We start from the raw sequence: 18,919 nt of genomic DNA, 5'->3' as shown, positions 1-18,919 counted from the left end.
AGCGGGTCTCCCCTCCTACCCTCTGCTCCCCCACTGTTGGCTCCACTGGGTTCTGTGGCAGGTCTTCCACATCCACTCCTGGTCCTGGTCTTGACCCAGCCAGTCCTCAGCCCACACTGTTCCTACTTTAGGATTCTCTGCACGTGAGTCACCGCCATCTTCACAACGTATTTTATCTTTTCTGTTTCAAGTGTTCTGAAGCTCTGAGAGGACTGGATCGAGGTTCCCTTTATGCTTGGATTGCCACTGCTCAGAGCAGAGCTGGCTTCGGGAGGTCACATCCAGACCACAGGGTCCAGGCAGGAAGTGATAAGTAAGCCAGTAGTAAGTCATAGTCAACAAGCTACTTGGAAAATTAGCAGAAACAAAAGTCTATAAATATCACAAACATGCAGATATGACAACCAAGAAATGCAGAAACAAAGATAAATATTCATATACTTAGTAGCTTATATCCAAACGTAGTCGTCTACATTTAAAGAAATAGAGAATATCTGGAACAATTCTAATCGCAGAACAGATTGTAAGTGAACCAAATATAATATCTAGAAAGGAACAATATAATTGATATTAGAAACTCAGTGAATGAGTAAAATAACAGGTCGGATAGAAGTGGAGCTGTGGCTCAAGTGATGGAGCACTTGTCTTGAGCAGAAGCAGCTCAGGGACAACGCCCAGGCCCTGAGTTCAGGCACCAAAGCCAGAACGACAACAACAAAAAATCAGACACAGCCCAAAGGAGAATTTGCCAAGAAAACAACAAAGCAGAAACTCAAAGAAAGGAAACAGAGCTACTAGGACTAATGATAAAGAAGATGCAAAATATATTCTTTTTTTTTTTTTTTTTGCCAGTCTTGGGCTTGGGCTCAGGGCCTGAGCACTGTCCTTGGACTTTCTCAAGGCTAGAGCTCTACCACTTGAGCCTCAGCACCACTTCCAGCTTTTTTCCATGTATATGGTACCGAGGAATCGAACCCGGGTCTTCGTGCATCCTAGGCAAGCACTCAACCACTAGGCCAAACTCCCGGCCCACAAAATATATTCTTTTAGAGCATCTGAAGAAAATAATAGAAATAGCAGACAATCCCCACTCTCTGTAGAAATAACCAAGAACGTTCTAGAACCCACTAAAACACAAATCCTCAGGTTCTGCAATTCCCGTGAAACTCATGTAGACGTGTTGTACACAGAGCCCTGTGGAGTAGGTGCCCTGGTCCTGCACCGCTGCCAGCCCCTGGAGAGAACCAGAGATGATGCCACGGTCTAGGCTCCAGAGCTCCAGAGAACACTGGAGAGGCAGCAGAGAGAAAGAGAAGAGTCGAGTACAAGATTTAACCACTTCAAACTTGCATGTCATTAACAAAATAGCTCCAAACACATGACGGGAAGGCCTCCGTCCTCCACTGTAACAGCATGACGTCGCTGCCTGTGCAGCTCCAGGAAGACTGGTGATGGGGGAGCAAGAGCCCTGGTGATGGGGATGCAGTGTGGTGACCGAGGCAGGACACGCATTGCTTTTCCTGGTCCAGCAGGCAAGTCCCTCTTAAAAACACTCCAGGATCAAATGGGTTGCAGTGGAGTGTTACTGTCTGCAGCAACTTAGAACGGAGTGGTGTCAGGGCCAAGTGTGGCTCAGGCTGAAATTAGGGGTGCACCATTGGCATTCCTATTTTGCCGTTGCAGGGTGTCAGGGGGAAGTGCAGCATACTGGGAGATAATGACACCACAGTGAGCAAAAGAAGAACCCATCGTGGTTATAACTGTCACTTGGATTGCTAGCCAACCTCCTAATGCAGAAGCACCATGGAGCCAGTGGGGATCTGATGCCTGCCTCCATTCCTTTGTCCCACAGTCTCCTCCCCATTCCCACTTGTCCTCCCGGCCTTGCCTCTGTCAGAGCTTGCTCCCAGCCTATTCGAATAATTTTTCCTTATTAATATTTAATATACGTGCATTGTGCACCATTTAAAACATGTTCATTGTAGCAAAGTAAAAGGAAGAAAATAACAATTGTCTGTAATCCTTACCACCCAGAGAAACTCACTGAAGGCTAACATTTGTGTGAACACGATTCCCGTTCTACATGAGTTATATACCTAGAACTTCATTAACCTAATAGCAGGCACAAACCCTGCTCTCAGGAGGATCCCTGGCTTTGCTAGAAAAGACACGAAATGCCCCAGGCAGATAGCTGCTGAGAGCCCCAGGCTGTCTCCACACCTGGAGCTGGGAATAACCTGATGGGCGGTTCCAGGCCAGGGATCCATACTCCAGGATAGGCATCCAATCCCAGGAGCGGGTGCAGAGCAGAGGGAGTGGGGTCTGGGGGCCACGGGGAGGGGGATAAGGCTGAGCGTTCCCCCGTGACTTCTTCATGGCCCTCAAGTCCTCAACAAAATTAATTAGTTCAATAAATCTTGATGTGGCTGGGGTGGGCTCAGTGCAGGTACGCGGGCTTAGCATGTGAAAAGTCTGGTTCCATCCCAGCACACACACACACACACACACACACACACACACACACACACACACACACGCCTCTTACTAATCTTTTGCAAAAGTCGAAGCATATTAGTTATCATTACAAGCAGTTACAATTGTGAGGACTGTCCCTTCTCAAGCCTCTGGCTTGATGAACAGGCAGCCAGGTGGGGAAGGTGGCCGTGCCAGGGGCCTCCAGGAGGGGGCTTGGACTCCCTACCCTCAAAACCCCACGCGTTTTTTCCATTTGACTAATTCAATTTGTCTCTGCTCATAATAAACTGCCCTGCAGGCAGAGGCTCACTTTGCGTCTCATGAGTGGTTCTGGGGAATTGATAAACTGAAGCAAAGGCTGTGAGCCTCCCCGCCCCCATAATTATAGTCCTTCAAACGTGGGAGTGGGCCAGGGACCCCATTTCAGCTCCTATCTGAAGTGAAAACAACCCTGTGGAGCTGAACCCTGAATCTGGAGTCTGGTGCTAACACTGTCATTAGTAGCAGCAGTGTGCTGGATTGAGACTCTAGATGGTGTTGGAAGAATGGAGAACTAGCTGTTGTTTTGAAAACACAGAAGTTTGGCAGGGATGGGATGTGCAATAGAGCAGCAGCTGTGGGAAAGTCTGCCCACTCCTCCGAAGTCGACAGCCACCGCTGCACACCTGGCACACCTCCGGGGGGCTGGTCCTGATTCATGCCACGTGCTCCAGCCCCACAAAGATGCACAGGGACTGGAGGAAGCCAGCCAGAAAGTCCACGGGGGAGCATTTCTTACAGAAAGGTCCACTGCAGGCAAATCTCCTGCGACAGAAAGCAGGTGAGTGGTTCCAGGTCTGGGGCCGTGGGGTGAGCAATGGGAAATGGCTGAGAATACCTGGAGTTTCTTTCAGGTGATGAAAATCATGCCCTAAAATTAGATTCGTCTGGGGATGTACTCAGAGCCCCTGAGCTGCATGGTGTGTAAATTATACCTCAATGAAGCGATCTCTGAAAAGTTGTTGGCAAACTATAAAATTTTTTCCTAGCATTAGTGTGAGTGGTAAAACAGAACTAAGGATGAGATATCAGTTTCATCACTATTCTCAACAATTAATTAACATTCACAACTCTGTTGCTCTGTAAATTGCTGTTTAGAAATGCAGTCCCCAGCAGGCTGCAGGCGCTCAGCCACGGGGAGCTCCCTGAGCACTGAAGATGCCCCCGTCAGTGGGCTGTGTGACCCCCACACAGGCCCTCTGCGTGAGCCACGTCTGACGCTGCAGGGAAGTCCTGCACTGCACAGAACATGTACTTTGCATCTCAGAAATCAGAAGTTCAATTTCCAGTAAAAACTCTGTCCACGAAGTAACATGAGATCCTTCCCTATACAACTAATGTAAAAAGTTTTGCTAGTCCTGGGGCTTGAACTCAAGGCCTGAGCACTGTCCTTGGGCTTTCCTCAAGACTAGAGCTCTATGTATGTGGGACTGAGGAATCGAACCCCAGTCTTCATGCATTCTAGGCAAGCATTCTACCACTAGGTCAAACTCCCAGTCCATAAAGTATTTTTTTTGCTCTGTTCACATAGCCACCTGACAATTGTCTGAAGCCCTGTTTTTCCAGTCTACCAGCAGCTGGTCAGAAGCCCTGCTACTTCTAATACTGCAGTACCTGGCAGCTGAGTCTCCTTTCAGTGGTTAAAATTTGCTTGAGGGCCGGGAGTTTGGCCTAGTGGTTAAAGTGCTTGCCTAGCATGCATGAAGACCCGGGTTCGATTCCTCGGTGCCACATATATAGAAAAAAGCCAGAAGTGGTGCTGAGGCTCAAGTGGTAGAGCTCTAGCCTTGAAAAAGTCCAAGGACAATGCTCAGGCCCTGAGCTCAAGCCCAGGACTGGCAAAAAAAAAATTTGCTTGAGTCTGAAGTAGAAAGAAGAGAGTCCCGAGCCTGGACCTTCCCTCTCTGCAGATACACAATCCTCCTTCTCTGGAGGCTGGGAATGGAGGGTTTTGGTTCCACAGTCTCCCTGGATCCTGATGAGGAGGCACAGAGGGCTCGTGGTGAGCTCGTCCCAGGAGTGCCTGTCCCACAGGTGGGCCACGGTGGGAGGTGTCCTTCAGGGAGGCAGCGTCCCTGGGAATCTGGCCTCCAAGCTTGGGCCACACCACAGCACACTGCCCTCTGGCTCTCCCAGCCGGGGACAAAGACAGTGACCATACTGACTAAATGGCTTTGAAAGTGCACCATGTGTCTTGATAAGCCCACACAGCTCTCCAGTGCCATATAAATGCTAACCAGGACAGAAATGGCTCTGCAGCATTCTCTCACCTGAACCAAATCCCAGATTTAGCTGCGTTTAGTAAGTCCAACATACAACGTGTTAAAAAAGCAGACTCAGCCTTCTAATCTTGACCACAATGGTTAATCCATTGATTCTCTGGCCCTTTTCTCTTGTGGATGCTTGGGCAGGGCCCAGGCGTCCTGTCCTGACAGCTGGGGTCCAGTGAGGCCCAGTGAGGTCCAGGTGTCCTGTCCTGACAGCTGAGGTCCAGGGAGGCCCAGTGAGGCCCAGGACATCCTGTCCTGACAGCTGAGGTCCAGTGAGGCCCAGTGAGGCCCAGGACGTCCTGTCCTGACAGCTGAGGTCCAGTGAGGTCCAGGATGTCCTGACAGCTGAGGTCCAGTAAGGTCCAGGATGTCCTGACAGCTGAGATTCAGTGAGGTCCAGTGAGGCCCAGGATGTCCTGTCCTGACAGCTGAGGTCCAGGGAGGCCCAGTGAGGCCCAGGACGTCCTGTCCTGACAGCTGAGGTCCAGTGAGGCCCAGGACGTCCTGTCCTGACAGCTGAGGTCCAGTGAGGTCCAGGATGTCCTGACAGCTGAGGTCCAGTAAGGTCCAGGATGTCCTGACAGCTGAGGTCCAGTGAGGTCCAGTGAGGCCCAGGATGTCCTGTCCTGACAGCTGAGGTCCAGGGAGGCCCAGTGAGGCCCAGGACGTCCTGTATGACAGCTGAGGTCCAGTGAGACCCTGTTGGTCCTGGCCCAGCGGCTGAGGCTCCACTTTTGTTCCACACACACTTATCTCATATGGTGAGTGGAACTCGGCTCACCTCCTGGCCTGCCATCAGGTACAGATGGGAGGACACAGTCTGATTTCTAGCAATCTTCCCTCACCACCTGCACCTTGTACTCTCGTCTCCTTGCCTCACTTCCTAATCTTTACCTCCTCACCTTTCCTCCTGTCTTGCCCTCCTCGTCTCACCTTCCTCCCATCCTCATCTCCTCACCTCACAGAAGCTGCAGACAGTAGCTTCCGGCCATCCCCTTGCGTGACGTTATTGGTGGTGGCGGCAGATGCGATGAGTTACGTTTGGTTGGTGCTGTGGCTTTGATATGAAGTGGCCAGCAGGACGCCCAGCAGCTCAGGGCCTGGTCCCCAGCGCAGTGTTCAGAGGTGGGGCTTTGGGGAAGTGCCCCGGTCCCCAGGGCCCTGACCTCACGGAGGCACTCATCCATGGATGTATTCCCAACTGGACGTATTCCGTAGGAGGTGGGCTTGGCTGGAATGACTTGTCTTGTCCCCGGCCACTCTCCACTCCCCGCTTTGTGGCTGCCTGGAAGTGAGGAGCCCTGTCACACAGCCCTCTGCCATGCTGTCCTCTCTCACATGCACCATGGCCTGGAAACCATGAAGCCTGGAGACCGGGGCGAATCCTCCAGAATCAGAAGCTCAAATGAATGCCACGGCGACAGTGACAAACACAAGTAGCCATGGCTCCTGCCTAGCTTCTCAACATCCAAAGGAGTACTTTAGTGAAGATAAGAGGAAATCACGCTTAACTAACATTAAGGAGCTTTGGGGAATGACGCTAGGCGGCTTCTGCAGACCCCAGACCTGGCCATTAGCCAGCCACGTCTATCAGGCAAGGCCACACATAGGAAGCCAAAAGACTTGGCCTGCAGGGCAGGAAGCTATCTGGCTCTGGTCTTACAGGCATTTTTCTAATCGCAATTGTTCTTCTCCTCATGGTCACATCCCCTGTCACACAGCACCTGCTCAGACGCTAACAGAAGCTTCCCACAGATGAGGCTTTCTGCTTCGTAGTCATCAATGCTGCTTGCTCAGTATAAGCTTCTGGAAAACAGAACCATTTGGGTCTGTGTTTCCCTAACGACAATTCCTAAAATGTACCTTTGTGGTTTCTGAGTTTGGGCTGCTCCACTCAGGATTTCAGGTCTGTGACATAGAAGCTCGTGAGTCACTGGAGAGGAGGGGAGGGGAAGAGAGGGGAGGAGAGGGTTGGGGAGGAGAGGAGAGGAGCACTGTCACAATGGTACAGAGGGCTCGCTGGAACCCTGTGAGTGTCTAGACAGATGGTCCTGTGGAGACAGACAGCAGCACTCTGGCCAGTGACAACATTGGCTCCTGGGTGCAGAGGAAGCCACATTGTATTCTGTGCTGTGACTCCCTGGGACCCTGGGCCTCCAGGAAGGAAGCAGGCAGAGAGGTTAAGAGCTGGTGGGTGTGCTGTGGAAACCTGAACCTCTGATCTTTGGGTGGAGGAGAGCTGTTATTGGTTCCTTTGCATTTAAAAAGAAAATTCACCAATAATTTAAAAGAGGTGACCTCCAAATGCAAAAGACAGCTAATACTGCCAGAATTAAGTGTGCCTTTCAATTCAGTCAGCACAAGAGAGGAGGTTCAGAGACATCCCAACTCAATTTCCCCCTGACTCACACGTCTAGGGATTAAACAGAAATAGAGGAGACTTCAGGTTCAGACGAGACCTTTTGGCTAATCTATCATTCAAAAAGCAATTTACTATCAAGTGGATGGAACCACATGTGTTTTAATTCTCTCTGAATCCCAAGATGCAGTCTCTACAGGAATACAGAAATTATTTAAATGATACTCGAAAACATCCTACCACACAGGAACTCATCTCTCATCCAGCCGGCGGACGCTGCCAGGTTCCAGGCTGCCTTCTCCCCTGTGAGCCGCGCCTGGTTCCCTGAGGGCACTCAAGGGCATTCATTTCATCTCTGACCCTTCTGGAGGCTTTGCAAGGGTGGGCAGCCTCATGAGAGCTGTCTGTGTGGTTTTCTGGGAGAGAAAATCCACGTTGCTTCTGAAATTTCCTCAGGGAGAAATGTGCAAGCTTGGGGTTGCCGATGCAGATGGGCTCCGCCTGGGGGGAGAGCCTGTGTGGCACCTGCTTCCAAGGGTCTTCTCCCCATTCTCTTCCCTCCAGGCACATCTGGAGAGCTTTCAGACGCCCCCATCTTCTCAGTACTTTCTGGGCCTTCATTCCGTCTTGTCGGATGTCCGCCCATGGCTCACTCACGGGGCGCCTGGCCACCATGGCCTGGGGTCGTGTCCCCCCCTCCTCGCTGCACTGCCGTCCCTTCCTGCAGCTCTGCACAGAGGCGGTGCGGCTGAAGGCAAGAGGTTCCTGGAGGACTGGGGCAGGGCCCACTGTGGCGCTTGCTCCAAGTAGGTTCATTTGAGTTTTCTCTGAGCTGCAGGATGGAGAGCCCCAGCAGACACACCATTGTGTAGTGACTGAACCCTGGAGTGTGTGCTGGCCTGGCTGTCCACCCAGCAGACCAGGTTGCCAAGCCCACGCCCTGGCATCACAGTGGGTGAGTCTGGAGCAGACCAGATGGGTGCACCGTGGTCAGCAGAGATGGAGCCTGCTTTTTGTGGTTTTAATTTGTTTTCCCAGGAGGGTTAAGGGGCAGCTTCGTGAGCCTCTCCACGTGGGTGACGAGAAGAGCGAAGCCATCGGAGCCAGCCAGCACGGGCTGGAAAGGCTTTGGGCTGGAGTGCAGCACCACAAGCGGAAACAATGAGGACCTGCAGCAAACACAGCTCATCAGCCAGGAGGCTCCAGTGTCGCCATGGCAATGCTGGGCTGCTCAGGGCGTTGCCATGGCAATGCTGGCAGCTGGAGCCCCTGCCCCCCAGCACGCTCAGCCCTCCCCCAGAGGCCAGCACCCTTGAAGCCTTGTGTTAAATCTGGGAAACTCATGAACGTCCCCTCTAGGTTGTTAGCATATTTGGCTTCATCTAAAAATGCATGTTTTTTAACTCTACAACTGCCACCTGTTTGAACTGTGGGCTCTCACAGCCCAGGGCAGGGTACTCTCCAGTGGGGCGGCACACTGCTCCACCCTGAGGAGGGCAGGCCAGGAGGCAGCAGGGGTCAGAGCACCCTCGGGGCAGGGCGGGTGGGGCCACCCCCTCCTCCCTCCTCCTGGTCCTCCCGCCCCTGCCCAGGCTTTCCTGAGCTCCCTGGACATGGCTTTGTCGGCTCTTACTCATCGATGACACATGGTTCTCCAAGGTTGTAAGTTTTAACAAGGATGAAAAACCACTTATTGAGACGGTCAGTAGATGACAGCTCCAAACTGCTGTTGCCTGGAACATTCTGGAGCTGCTGGGAGGTGGTAGGAACTTCAAGGGAGGCTCCTGGGGGGAGGCTGTGTCTGCAGGATTCCCTGCAGAATCAGAGAGCCCCCTTACCCATCCAGGTCTCTGGGGAGGCCTTTCCAGTGCACAAAGACGCCGGGGATTTCCTCAGCAAAGCCAGTGTGGGACACTTGTTCCCTGGTTTGCTTATGAGCTCAGACCAGCAGGTTGCTAGGAGAAGGTGCTTGACTGGCCTGTGCTTGCTTCCACAAAGCCTTCCCCTCGAGGCACAGGGTGTGAAGCCAAGGATTTCAGCATCTCATGCCCAGCTGACACTCCTCTTGCAGTTGCCTGCATGGATCAGCCATCTGGATTTCTCTCGGCGGCCGTATTTTCCTCACAGCAACACTATGGAAATGGCTTGTATTTTAAGGAGCAGAGGGCTGGTTGTCAATGGAAGAAGTGTAGCGTTGGGAGCGGGAGCTCATCTCACTTTGTATTCTGGCTCAGGCTTGGATCGAGCTGTAGAATGTTAAAATGTGTGAGGACTGGATTTTAAATTATGTAAATTATATGAATATGAAAATTAAACGTGTGATTAGCAGAGAAAATAAAAGGAAGCTGAAAGGAAGTAAATGAGAAAAGAGACAACGAGATTTAGCAGGGGTCAAAGGTCATGATCCAGGGTCATGGCTCAGGAGCGGCCTTGCCCTGGGCCGCACGGCCCACCTTCCAGAGGCGCCAGGGAAAGACCTGGCTTGGGATGCCTCAAGAGAGGGCCACTTGAGTCATGTCGGAAAGGACCAGACTTAGGGCTGGGAGTGTGGCCTAGCGGTGGGGGGGAGGGGCCGCTTTCCAGCCGGGAGGGATGGCAGGCCACAGCTTCAGGTGCCCAGGACAGGCAGGACCCTGGCAGTGTGAGTCCAACCCACCCCGCAGGGCCCAAAGCCTTTCCAGCATTTCCACTGCTGTCAGCCAGGCCAAGGATCCAGTCCCAGCCCCTGGGCTCAGCTGTGGCTCGCTGTCTCAGCCCAGCTCCCAGTGGAAGAAAACTGCAGCCTGTGAAGCAATCCCACTCCACAGTGCCAGTGCAGCAGCTGTGCCGACATTTAAAGTGATAGGCCACGGCCCACTCCCGTCATCGTGAAATGACTGAAGCCACAGGCTTGAAGGAATGAAGAGGCTGAGCCCACACCTTGCTGTGTGGTGAATGCTGGCGGGGGTCCTCTAGGCCGTGCTGTCTGTGCTGTGCTAGGCGCTACAGTGGCTGGAACCCGGCATTTGTGGTTGAACAAAGATAGTTTTATGGAAAGAAAATGAGAGTCTTGCCGGGCGTGGTGGCTCACGCCTGTAATCCCAGCTACTTCCCAGCTACTCAGGACGCTGAGATCTGAGAATCAAGTTTCAAAGCCAGCCCGGGCACTAACGTCCTGAGACTCTTATCTCCAATTAACCATCAGGAAACCAGAAGTGGTGCTGTGGCTCCAGTGGTATGGTAGTAGCCTTGAGCTGAAGAGCTCAGGGACAGTGGCCAGGCCCAGAGTTCAAGCTCCACAACTGACAAAAAAAATGAGAGAGAAACACACACACACACACACACACACACACACACACACACACAGCCTCACGGGTCTTGGTCCTTAATTTGCAGGATGAGGACAGACGCAGTAAGAGCTGAAGCAGGTGCAGGTGAAGCTGAATACAACCCACACTGGTCCTTCTGGCCAGGGCCAGATTGCGCCTGATGTCTGCTTGGCAAAGAGGAAGAGCTCAGTAGTGAAAAGATCTCCCAGCCCGGACCCAGATCCGTGTCCTCTCGCCCTGCCCTCTCTGTCCCTCCTCTCCATCACACTGCCGTAGACCATACAGGTTCACTCACTCTGGTTCCAGTTTGGTAGGAGAGATGTTCCAGCTGTTTGGACAGGAATTGAGCTGCTTGGACTCCATGCTTGACAGCTGGATGTGTACAAGCACGAAGTCAGTGTCCTTGTCCACCACCCAACCCACAGCCCTGAAACCACCTCATGAGCTTCCAACCTGGGGCCCCTGGACCACCTCACCCCTTCCTCCTTCCAACGCCTCCCATCTGCTCCCACCCCACCCAGGAGGAGCCACTCCTGGCTGCTCACACTGGCTCCATTCTCACGCCCTGCCCAGCCCACAGCCACCTTGCTGGGCCAGGAGGAATCACAGGTACAGTTCCATGCCTGGGGCGGGGTGGGGAGAGGGGTGGCTGGTTGCAGATCTGGCTGAAAATGGCTCAAATCCATGGAGGGCTGAGCCTGCTCTGTTTTCCCCAGTACTGGTACTGGTGACAGCAAACACAAATTCCCTAGGCTTGGGGGTCTTAATAGGATCCCTCGTCAAAACCCTTGCCCTCCATTCATCCAGCCAATGGACTGCCTCTCACATAAGCCAGCATGCAAGGGCCCGTGCAAGGCAGACTGCTTCAGACTTCCACGCCGCACAGTCAGAAGGGGAAGACCCATGGCCCCTAAAGAAACTAAGAAGAATGGCCATGGACTTGCCATCACGTTAGGCATGCCATCAGGAGCGGTGATGGAAAGGCTGCTCTGAGAGGCATCTATTTTTCCTGGGTTTTTACGGTTCTGTAGCTTTAGGTTCCATCATTGTGCCTCCGCCTGTGGGAGATGGCCGGTCTCCCAGCTCCTCCACCATACCCTCCATTCAAGAGCAAGAGGGGGCTGTGGGGAGTGCTTCATGAGTCCTCCCAGGACTGGGGGGGGGGGCATTTCAGGGACCTCCCAGTGTGTCACGCTGATGTGGAAGCACAGAGCCATGGTAGGAGGCTTTCCCCAGGCCTGTCACCAGGGGCCCGGCCAGCACTTTGGACCTCCACACTGCTCAGCCTTGTTTGGGTTGAGCCCCATGTTCAGACTCACCCATGCACTTGTTTGCCTGTTCGTTCATCCATTCATCCAACAAATGTTGGTTAAGCTTCTGCTCTTCTTCAGTTGAAGCAGGATCAGGAAAGACAGAGTTGTTACAATCCAACATGTAAAGTTATCAGCCAGCCTGCAAGTTCTTGACAATTCTCAGTAAAGCTGCCACAAATATTCATGTACAAGTTTTTGTGTGAACTTAAGTTTTCATTTTTGTAGCAAAAACCACCTTGACATAGATTTTCTGGGTGCTACCATGAGCGAGCAAGCGAGCGAGCATAATGTTTTGAGAACATGCTGGGCCACCTTCCAGATGGCTCTCATTTCACACTCCCACCAGCTTGTGTGAGTCTTGTGAAGCGTCACATGTATTTTCCAATATGGGGATTATCGATTTGCAACATTTCAGCCACCTCCGTAGGTGTGTAATACTTCATCATGACCTCAGCCTTGAGCGATGGGAGTCACTTTCGCAGGTAAATGTCTGTAATCCATTGCTTCTCGCATCTTTGGTGGATACACAGAGACTCAGATTCAGGAAGCTGAACAAAACCTATGGGTAGAAGACACACCGTGAAGCGCTCAGTGGCGCCCGCAGTCACGCTGCTGGAAGCCGTGTACGGAGGAACATCCTGGGGAAGACCAGCACCACCTCACAGGGAAATTGCCGGGGCCTCCCGGCAGCAAATTGGGGTTCCTGAAATAAGGGGCAGGGACTGGAAAAATTAGAAGAGAGACAAACACATCGGGTCCAGGAGGTCTGCAGCCCAAGCAAAAACTGCCCCGTTTATTCTTAACACAAGGTTTTTATCCCCTCCGGAGACCAGGGCCCTCCCAGGTGTTACATCCAGATCGTTAATCAGGGAGCTGTTGAGGGTTACATTCATATGGTAAATCTCAGATCAATTGAACAGGAGAAGGCCAAAAAACAATGAGATAATCAAGCAATTATCTGATGCAAATCAAAGTACAGTTTGTTTCCACTCTTGCTCCCGACAGGAAATAAGGACGAGAAAGATGGCAGCCTTCTTATCAGAGGGGAGGCAAGCCTCGCGGCAGTCAGGCAACAGCTCAGAAAAATCTGTCAACTAGAATGCTGCGCCTCGTGCAAAGATGAGGACTTACAGGCTACAGATGAAAGATTTCCTCAGCACCAGACCTCGGCTACAAAAAGAAGAGCATTCTTCAGAGTTCTTCAGACAAAGGGAAACCGGGGTTCGTGCAGGAAATAAACCCGCCAGATATGGTGAGCACTTGAGTCAAGATGAGACATTTTTCTTACATTCTTAAATTCCTTAAAGGTAATTGACCACTTCAGACTCATTAAAGACTTCATGCAGCAGGATTTACAACACATGTAAAGGTAAGATGAAAACCAACAGCATAAAAATACAAAGGGGACAACCAACACATTTTCTTATAACAGCTTGAAGTAGAATATTATTTGAAAGAGAATTCTGATGAGTTAACAATTCATATTTTAAGTCTTAGGGCAGCAACTAAAAATAAACAGCTAGTAATCCAATAGTAGAAATAAAAAACAGCAGTGCTAAAATATACCTAGTTAATCCAAAAGAAAACATGAAGACAAATAAAAAGCAAATGCAAATACTGGAGAACTAATTCTAACCACATTAGTAACTATACTAAAAAAGATAAAACACTGCTCTCTAAAGTCAGATACCTTTAGGTAAGACATAAACATTGAAATCCAATTATTCATAGCCTAGCAGTATTCACATTGTATCATAATATAGGTACTTTAGAAACAAAATAATGCAAAACGCTGTAGCTCCCAGTCAGGTGCTATGGCTCACACCTGTAATCCTCACCACTAGGAAGGCTGAGATTTGAGGATCACAGTTCCAAGTCAGCCAGGGTGGAAAAATCCCTGTGAGACTCTTACCTCCAGCTAACTACTCAAAAACCTCAAGTAGAGCTATGGCTCAAAGTGGCAAAGTGAGCAAAAGGGCTCAGGGACAGTGCTCAGGCCCTGAGTTCAAGCTCCACGACCAACCAAAAAAAAAAAAAAGATACATCCTACAGTGTTGTCCACTAAAAAATACTGAGTATGGACTGGACACTGGCTACAACCATACTCACAAGACACTATGTTGGAAATGAGCTTTACAACTTGGGGGGCAGGGCGTCGAGAGAGAGGGAAAGTGGGAGAAAATGAGGGAGGGAGGGAGGAACACTGTTTAACAAGAAATGTACTCATTACCTTACTTATGTATCTAACCACTCTGCACATAATGTTTACAATAAAACAACATTTAAAAACAAAGACATATTCTACAGTATTATCCATTAAAAAATACTGACCATGGGACCAGGAGTTTGGTCCCATAGAGTGCGTGCCTGGCATACGCAAAGCCCTGGGTTTGATTTCTTGATACCACATATACAGAAAAGGCTGGAAGTGGTGCTGTGGCTCAAGTGGTAGAGTGCTAGCCTTGAGAAAGCCCAAGGACAGTGTCCAGGCCCTGAGTTCAAAGCTCCAGGACTGGCACCAAAAAAAATACTGAGTATGGACTGGGCACTGGTAGCTCACACTTGTAATCCTAGCTACTCAGGGACTGAGATCTGAGAATTGCAGTTCAAAGCCAGCCTGGAAAGAAAAGTCTATGAGACTCTTCCCTCCAATCGTCCACCCCAAAACCAGAAGTGGAGCTGTGGATCAAGATAGTAGAGCAGTAGCTTTGAGCAAGCTTTGAGCTCAAGGGACACAGACTAAGCCCTGAGTTCAAGTCTCTTGACAGACGAAAAACAAAAGCAAAACAACAAGTACATATATTAATATCAGAACAATCGATGACATAATAAGAAGTATTACAGGAATAAAGAGGAATTTTTATTGACAAAGGAAAATACAACAAACCCAAATATGTAAGCACCTAAAAACAAAGCTGCAAAAACTGTAAGTCAGAACAAATGGACTGTCGGGCAAAAGGTGCCAGCAGCTCACATGTGTGTGTCACTCTGGCCACTCAGGTTCAAAGCCAGTCCAGGCAGGAAAGCCCATATGACTCTTATCTCTAATTAACCACCAAAACGCCAGAAGTGTAGCTGTACCTCAAATGATAGAGCACTGGCCTTCAGCAAAAACCTCAAGGGTGGTGCCCAGGCCCTGAGTTCAAGCCTCAGGACTAGCACACCCACCAAAAAATGTTATGTGAGGCCGGGAGTGTGGCCTAGTGGTAGAGTGCTTGCCTAGCATGCATGAAGACCCGGGTTCGATTCCTCGGTACCACATACATAGAAAAAAGCCGGAAGTGGTGCTGAGGCTCTAGTGGTAGAGCTCTAGCCTTGAGAAAGTCCAAGGACAGTGCTCAGGCCCTGAGCCCAAGCCCAGGACTGGCAAAAAAAAAAAAAAAAAAGAAGTCTTATGTGGCAAAGGAATAGGAATAGACACTCCCTAGCCAGGCCCTGTCGTCAGTGGGAAGTGGTGAGTGTGCAGAGCGGCTGCTGGGCCAGCCTGCTGCAGCCTGGGAGGAGCAGAGCATTGGGCATTGCCTGAGCAGAAGCTCCAGGGGCAAGGCCCCCGGCTGCACTCACCAGACCCACCACAGAGCAAAACCTCCATGTATGGAAGGAAGGAAGGAAGGAAGGAAGGAAGGAAGGAGGGAGGGAGGGAGGGAGGGAGGGAGGAAGGAAGGAAGGAAGGAAGGAAGGAAGGAAGGAAGGAAGGAAAGAAGGAAGGAGGGAGGGAGGGAGGGAGGGAGGGAGGGAGGAAGGAAGGAAGGAAGGAAGGAAGGAAGGAGGGAGGGAGGGAGGGAGGGAGGGAGGGAGGGAGGAAGAAAGGAAGGAAGGAAGGAAGGGAGGGAGGGAGGGAGGGAAGGAAGGAGGGAGGGAAGGAAGGCAGGCTCAATCAGTCTGTCCCAGGGAGTAGTCCTCATCTGCATGGCAGGGCACATGGTATTGGAATTTCTAGAACAGCCTCCAAGTCCTGACTGAGCCTCCCACCCTGGCTCCTGATCAGTGGTCATCAGAGCCTCTGCCCTCCTGCAAGCTCCAGGTGAACTACTGCTGCTGCTCTGCTGCTCTGGGCCACACATTGAGAACACTGATGAGGAAGAAGGAAGAGCCAAGCTCCTGCTTCCATCTCTAACAAAACACACAAACGCTCTGTTCTGCCCAGGAGCTGCAGGCAGAGTAGAGGTCATGTGGGGCTTCTTACTACCCAAGGGGGAGAGTGGCTTAACAATGGATTCACTTTGATCTAAGGAAAAGCAACACTTTTTCTTTTATGTGATCATGAAAGATTTACATCACAAAACAGGCAAGGAAGGCAGGCCCTGAGGGACGATCCTCACAAGTCTATGTGTGGATGAAAACAACTGGATGGAAATTCCAAGTCTTCCACTCACTGGCTGTGTGGTGCTGGGCAGATAGCTTCTCTGCACTTGGACCACCAATTGAGATGAGAGTGGCAAACCCACCAGGTTGTCACACAGCCTGAATGAAATGAAGTAAAATGTAGCAAAATCCTCTTACCCTCAGACCACCTTGCCAGCTGACCCGTCCATTGCATGTATCCCAGGCTATCTGCTAGCTCATAGCCACTTGCCTATGCTAGCCTCATCTGCCCAGGTCAACTGTTCCAAAATCAGCTCACCAGTCTCCACAAAGACACTGAAATAAATGGCTACCAGGTTTGTTTGAGTGGGGAGGTGAAAATCCAGAGATTGTCTGCCTGCTACCCCTGCCCCGCCCCCATACAGTCCCTACTGTGCTTAAAACAATGGACTGGAACTCTTAGCTGGTGGATTACAGGTGAGGCTTGTGTAAGAATTACTTGTGACATCAGTTATGAGCGAATTCTCCAGGATGGAGGCTTCTCCTTTCAGGAGCTGCTCCAGCCTTGTGGCATTCTGCCTCTGCTGACTTTTCAGAAAACTGCTCTGTTTGCTTGGGACAGAAAGCTATTAAGGACCTGGCACTCACAAAATGCTAGCTCTCTCCCACCACCTCCTCCATCTTGAAAGTTTGGTTATCCTCATGCCGCATGCCATCAGCCCTCTGACATCTCCCCAGCACACAGCCATAACATCCTGTGCCCCAACCCAGTGCTATTCGCAGAGCATTTGTTCTACCTTGTGGAGTTGAGTGAGGTCCATCCCACTTCCACAGGGCTTGCTCCACAGCACCTGGCCCAGCGAAACCCCAGCCCAGGGGAGGCAGAAGGAGCTCATGAATAGTCATCCAGCATTTAATAAAAATAACAGCAGCCTGGCTTCGTGTGGCACTTTGGTCATGATGAGCCCTTTGAAGATGAGGGTTAACCTCCTGGCACCGCTCTGTGCTGGATCTGCCTCTTCTTTTCCACTCAGAAGGTCAGGGAGTAAAAGAAAAAAAGATTAATTGACTTGCTGGAATCAGCACTACAGTTAATAGCCATGGTGTGTGTTCCAGTCCCAGGCCTTTTGCTTTAGCTACTTCCTAAGATCGCATGTGTGTTACTGGCCATGTGTGTGCATGTGTACACTGCGTGTGAGTATGTATGTGCGTGTGTGTCTACTCTGTGTGTCTTCTGCAAGAAAACCTGGGGAAGGTGCCATTAGCACCCGATGGCAACCCTGAAATGCCAAGCCAGTGTCAGCAGGGTCCACAGCAGACACTGAAGCTACACAGAATGTCCAAAGGGAACAGAAGAGGAGACTGGGTTCAGGTTCAAGCCACCACAAGCCTGGTGAGCGAGAGAAGCCAGTGAACAAGGACAGTCCAGACACAGTGATAACAACCTTGAAGAGATGCCCCAGGCCCCAAGAGCAACACACGAGGAAATCAAGGGAAGAGGAAGGGAAGACAGCAAGGAAGAGCAATCAGAAGATGCTTAGCCAATGCTAGAGAAGCAATCCCACTGCCACCTCTCTGGTGGCTTTTACGAGATGTAAACATGAGTGACCATGCTAGACCCCTGATTGTACTATGGCCTGATCCGGTGGCAATGCAGCGTAGTCCTGAGAACTATGTCAAAGAGCAGAATGAGCAGCTGGGAGATGAACACTCCACGTAGCTCCCTGCCGCATGCCTCTGTGGTTTGCCTTTCCTGGGTCTGCACCTTGGTCCTCTGCATACAGAAGTTTCTGAAGACTCAAAGCAGGAAGGGATGAGGGAAAAGACAAGGCTCTGTTGTCAGTCAGGGAAGCCACGAGGAGAGACTGCAAGAGACCCCTCCCCTGTAGCCCACGACACTGCCCACTTGCCCAAGGCTCAGGGGGCAGCTGCTGTCTGAACGTGCCCAACCCCTGAAGCACCGCTGTCTGGACTAGCCAAGGCAGCACCTCTCCTCTGCCCAACGCCCCTCTCATCCTCCTCCTTGAGAGTTGGCACATTCCACCCGGCGGCTGCTCCTGGGTCTGAGCTCCTCTGCTTTGCTCCCATCCAGCAACTCCTCCTGCTAGAGAGCAAACCCCCCCCCCCAAGGACCAGGACTGTAGCCCACACCTGTGCATTAGCTGCAGGTGGCTGAGCACCTGTTGGGTGACCAGGGTCTGGGTGGAGCCACAACAGGTCCACAGCAAACCATCATGGATGCTCAGCATTTCTTCATCAGCCTCTCCACAACCCCTCTGCCTAGGCAGACTCTCAGGACAAGAACCAACACAGCACAGCCTCCATTAAGTGCCAGGAGGAAATGCTTCTTTTGCCCTCCTAATCAGCAAAATGGAGGTAAAAATGATTTTCTTTCAAGGAAAGTTTAGAAATCATGTAGAAATGACTGCAAGGAGCTGATGGCACTGGCATCATGGGACCCTGCGGTCCCTTCCAAGGCCTCTGCAGCCCCACAGCGCCACTGTCAGGTCATCTGAGGAACTGCTGCACATGGTGTACCGGCCCTCCTCCCAACCAGGATCAGAGAGCAGAGATACCTGGACCCACCACCGGGGCCGCTGCCGCCACAGCCTCTGCCACCTGGGACATTGCAGGCAGGGATCTGGAACTTTCCAGGAGGGCCTGGGGACACAGCAGGCACAGATCCAGGATTTTCCAGAAGGTACTGAATTATCTGGACGCCTGCATCAAGAGGATCACAGCTCTTTAGTTCCCACTGTTCATAGTGGGAGCTATAATCCATGTCAAGGTTGCCTGCTTACGTCACAGTGCAACAACCTTCAGGTGCACACATCTCCCTTGGAGACTGGA

The sequence above is a fragment of the Megascapheus bottae genome, chromosome 26, assembly GCF_031878675.1.
Source record: "Megascapheus bottae isolate mThoBot1 chromosome 26, mThoBot2.hap1, whole genome shotgun sequence".
Taxonomy (NCBI): domain Eukaryota; kingdom Metazoa; phylum Chordata; class Mammalia; order Rodentia; family Geomyidae; genus Megascapheus; species Megascapheus bottae.
The sequence above is the reverse complement of the archived record's forward strand: the minus strand, read 5'-3'. Positions refer to the sequence as shown.